The 5517-nt window shown below is 39.2% G+C and overlaps 1 long non-coding RNA gene across 1 annotated transcript; it reads left to right on the plus strand.

Moving 5' to 3' along the window:
- Nucleotides 1-1114: 1114 nt before the first annotated feature.
- Nucleotides 1115-3656, plus strand: LOC308280943. The gene is made up of 5 exons (XR_013961796.1): nt 1115-1242; nt 1734-1869; nt 2279-2431; nt 3144-3233; nt 3557-3656. It is a non-coding gene; the product is annotated as an uncharacterized lncRNA (long non-coding RNA).
- The last annotated feature ends 1861 nt before the right edge of the window (nt 3657-5517 follow it).

Here is a 5517-nt window from a genome sequence, read left to right on the forward strand (position 1 = left end):
AGTTACACTCATAACATGTCCTGCACCTGTCTATATTGCACATAATCAGGAGGCAGCTGTTAATGTTGTTCAGTATAATCATAGGACCTTTATGTTTGAATGGGCTGCCTGTCAATGGTTGGCGTTGTAACTCTAATTTATAGTGGCTTTATGTTTTAGGCACAATCATTTAGACCTATCATATTTTTGTATATTATGTTTTAGGCACAATCATTTAGACCTATTATATTTTTGTATTAGAATATACATTTCATAACAAAGTGTGGTATTCAAACTTGTAATTGCTATAGTTAAAATGTGTTGCAAAAGCACTAAATAGGCTTTGAATAACCTTGGTGGAGAACATTTTAGGCCATAGCCATTAGGATGTGTTTAATTTTTACTTGAGATTGTAATAGCAGCAATACATTAATACTGGAGACTAGTTTGGACTTGAAGCCATGTGAAACTACCATTCATTGCTGTGATGTGAGAACTATTACGTTGTAAGACTCTGAGCTCTGACACTTTTTTCTGGAGTGTGCACAGTATATAGTATATACAGTATTGCCCTTTATACTGTTAAACTGGTGACTGAAAATATGGTGTCATTTTCTTTAAATAGCTTGGAGGAAAATATAAAATGCCTATTAAACCAGTGGTTTGTCTCAACCTGTGGGTCAGGACCCCAGGGGGTCCCCACATGATTAACTTAATGTACAACATTGTTTTCTGTCTTAACAGTAAATTACAAAAATAGCTGATCTACATGCTAGATGCTACATGCACAACGGTGTTGCATGCAGCATGTAGATCTGCTATTTTCACTATTCATGGGTTGCTATTGTAGTCCTAAACTCAGCATGTTGAGGAGCAACACAGGTCTTTGATTGTCTGATTGGCACAGAACTAATGTTCTACGCCAATCAGAACACCTGTGTTGTTCCTCAACATGGCCGCTGTAGGACTACAATTGCAACCCATGAATTGAACCGTGTTATACATAATGTAATTCCTCAACTCTTAGTGCTCGTCAGGGTGGGAGGGGGGGGGGGGGGTATTGGGGGGGTCACGGCTTGAATAGGTTGAGAACCACTGTATTAAACTACCAAGTCGCATATCTGTCCTAATTCTGTCTTTTCTTTTTCTAAGGCTCCAATTGCAGAGGATTCCCAACTTCCCAACATAGCTGAACCACTAAATCCCCCCTGTCAGCCTACTTGTTGCAAGGCTGATCTTCCAAAGCGTTCCTGCTCAGTTGAGGTATTCCTTTTGCTTATTTTCAGAATAATTGAAGTAATAATGGCAGAGACAGTCAACATACATTTATTGTAATCACATTTTTGTGTTAGGAATGTGACAAAAACCTACAAATATTGTTAAACTCAAGTCTCCATGGCGTGAGTAATCAACAGAGAAAAAGTTATTTTGGGGGTGATTTACTTATGTTGGCATACCATTTTGACATGCCTCGCCTGTTCAAGCCAACAGTAGTAGTAGAGAGGACAACATATTTCCCTTGAAAATGTGGCCCTCCCACTAGCTATTCAGCACAAATTCAGTGATCTGACTAATGTATCACTTGCCACAACAGCCCTAATACATGGAACAAAATATGTGAAGGGGATGTTTGTATCATATGGAAGCACAAGTGGACTCCCTGATTTCTGCCAAGTCCTGTACATTGTTATAGTGGACAATAACCCATTCATTGTTCTACAACCTTTCTCTGCTTGGTACCTGGACCTCTATAGATGTTTTGAAGTTTGCAATGAGGATTCCCAGCTGTTTGTGGTAGACGTGGCAGAGCCGAACCACTACATCCCCTGTCAGCCTACATGTTGCATGGCCATCTCCTGATCTCTCCGAAGGCATTCCTGCTACACTGAGGTAATCCCTTGGCTTATTTTCAGGATAATTACTATGAAAACCTCCACCAGCTGTCTGTCACACTTTGCACTCTTTGGATGGCAAACCACAACCTCCAGCTTCTAGCGCCACCATCAGGCCGAATTTTGGCCTAAAATCATGCAAACCGGTACACCGTATCTTTAAAGTCATGTAATCAACATAGATCTGTCCAATTTCCCATATTACCTCCTGATTGGCTATGATTGCCTTCTAAAGTTTGTGGATGCGACCTGACAGTCGCTTTTCTCCTGATTAGGGACTCAGACTGGTAATTTTGTCTGACTGGTTATTGTCTGTTTACTCTGAACTAGCACTGAAGCCTTTGTTTCATCACAACTCTACCTTAAGCCAATCCCTCTGCTTGTTTTTTGTTCTTTAATGCCTATAGATTGAAGCAGAGTTTGCTCGCCTTACATCTGTTGACCTGAAAGGCGCCCTCTTCGCTGGACTGGACAAGTATCTGCCAAGGTTCCTGGATATCTACAGAGCCAAGACAGGTGTGGAGGAGCTGAAAAGTCTTTTGAAGACACTGGATAGTGATGTAAGTATGCTTAACAGGCCGGGAACACATTTTGGAATATTACAGTACATGTACAGTATGTAGCAACATATTTGTTTTTGTAGGTTAACTTTTGACTAATTGTTTTTCAGAAAACTTATGTCAGGCCAAAAAGGGTTAAAGGATGACTCTGTCACTTTTCAACCTATCTTCATATAGGTCCTCACTAATGTTCATAATAAAATAGCACAATTATTTTCTACTCGGTCCAAGTCTCTTAGGAGAGCTGTAGGAAGTTCAGAAACCCATTCTCCAGTGACATTATTGTCTGACAGATTTCTTAAAAAAACAGTAACAGGCTTCTCCCAGTCCCGTCTCTCCTGCTTTTTAATAAAAACAAATATTTTCAACATGGGTCAATGGTTTCATACAACCAGGAGAAAGAAACCCTTTACCAGCTTTAATTGTATGGTTTTCCAAATTTGTTTCATGACTTAGAAATTCACTTGTTTATCCAGTATCTCCCTCTCCTGATTGGATGACATTGGTATTTTGGAAATATAGAGCTACACACACACACACACACACACACACACACACACACACACACACACACACACACACACACACACACACACACACACACACTCTCTTATCATTTATCCTTATCGACTCCCTTCAACTGTTAAATACTCTAGCCTGATGTAATTTGACTGAAACTGTTCCATTGGTTGTGTATTGTCTATTTGTTTAGTGTTCCAACCAATGGAAAAGGGATGTGGTGTTGATGGGGCTCCCCCTCTACCTCAAAGATGCTGGATCCAACTTTGGCAAGAAAGTCCAGGTATATTTTATATTTTCCATCAGCCTGTACTCTACTTATACGTATCCTATGTTACTGTGTGTCTCCTAACAGTGGGTTGGAACCAATCATGAGTAGTAGTGAAAATAAGAGATCTAAAAGCTCACAATTCATTGCAATGTGAAGTGTTGTGAGCTTTTAGATTAACTATTTTCACTAGTTAGGGTCCCAGGGAGGTGCATTTCTCTTTTGGGTCTCAAGTTAAAAGTTTTGAGAACCAATGGTGTGATTCACACTTAATGCACCAAAATCAATCAAGTTTATATATTGTCTTAAAGTTTCTATTGTTTGTTCACTTTGTTTAGGCCACAGATTCTGAGGCAGAGATGACCAAAGGAATTGCGGTGGGGATCCTTCAAGTGACAGAGGACACTGAGGTTCTTGGATTCGCAGTGGTCATCGAGGAGAAAATCATCTTTCCAGAAATCTGTGATTTTCCAAATGCTGTGGCACTGCTCATGGGTCTGCTGTACGCCCTAAACATCGATTATCCCAAAGGATTAAGGTACACTTTTGAAATAATCCAGAAGATGCTGATGGACATTGGTGGAGGCCAATGCTCGGCATTGGTTCATGGGTTGAGAAACAAGCTATTGAGGAAGAAGTTGTAAGCAGAGTTTAGGCCTTGACCCTGACCTTTAAGCTGAAGTGGACATTGAAGGACAGGTCAATGGACAGGACTGAGAAATGGACTCCCTTAAGTTTTATTGTTGGAGAACTGCACACACAATGGCAGTGTGCATTGTTGCATGGCTTGGGATAGACTCTTTAGGAAGCCCTTGAAAGCTTAAAGCCACCTGTAAATATTGATGCTGTATAACGTGCAGGTTTAACTGAACAATGTGAACATCGTATGAGAGGACTTGTTTTTTGGTACATTTTGTACTCCATTTAACACTTGCTGGTTTACATGCCTTAAGAAGGGCACGCACTGTGGATTTGTTGGGATATTTACACGGTAACGCAATGTATTTGGGACACACACAGTGGGTATTTGATACACAGTAACGCACACAATGTGGATCTATATTGGACATAGTAACACACACAGTGTGGATCTGACACATAGTAACACACAGTGTGCATCTGAAACATAGTAACACACACAGTGTGGATCTACATTCAACACTAACAGTGTGGATCTGACACATAGTAACACACAGTGTGGATCTATATTAGAATTCGATCTATCGAGTATTGATCTATATTGGTATTATATCACACACAGTGTGAATTTATTTTGGTATTATATCACACACGGTGTGGATTTTTATTTTGGTATTATACCACACACAGTGTGAATTTATTTTTGTATTATATCACAGTGTGTGGATTTATTTTGGTATTGTCACATTGTGATATTATTTTGGTGTGTGGATTTTGATATCTATGGGACGGTAACACAATGTGAATTTGGGGATAGTATCGCACATCGTGAATTTAATGGGGGATAGTATCGCACACGGTGTGGACTTGGAGCACAGAGGTTTTATCCACACTGAAACCAGTGTGAATATTTGTGACTGTCCATGACCTTTTTTTTTTTTTTAATTTTGTATTCTCTGGTTTGTTTCCCCATTTGTCACTGCACTATTAAATACATAGTGTATTGTATTAATAATACACTATCACTTTTAGTTATTATTATTATTTTTTGGACATTCTTAAAGGAGTAGTTACCCAAAAAGTGACTTTCAACTGACTATCAATTACACACCCCATGAAGCCTTGAATTCATGTAAATTCATGTAAATGCATTCCTATGCCAATTTGGTGACTGATGGAGACTTTGAGTGTGACTCCTCTGACATCAAAATTACACTCTGTCATCAAATTATTGTCTCAAGAATGCGACAATTTCCATGAATAAGTCATTTTTGGGTGTACTGCTCCTTAACGTTGATACATTTGAAATGTCATTAGTATTACAAAGAGTTATTAAGTCCTTTTCAGGTGAACATATTTCTACATTACATCCTCAGTATGTCAATGAATGTATTGGTTGGCACTACCTCCTGCCATTGGGGAAATCAATGACATCAATGTGTTGTAGGACACATTAATTGGCATAATGACAACATTTAAAGGGGGGGGGGGGCAAAGGGGAAAAATAATCAACTACACTAGCTATCCATATTTGACATACTCTGAGGATATGATGTGTGCAATGGCATGAAACATTGGAAAACATGGAGCCATGTTGGTTTCCTAATGCTATTCCTATAATGCTGTTCCGATGCATTATTTTTGTTCCAAAGGAACCGTT

Source organism: Nannobrachium achirus (assembly GCF_963921795.1).
Source record: "Nannobrachium achirus genome assembly, contig: SCAFFOLD_302, whole genome shotgun sequence".
Taxonomy (NCBI): Eukaryota; Metazoa; Chordata; class Actinopteri; order Myctophiformes; family Myctophidae; genus Nannobrachium; species Nannobrachium achirus.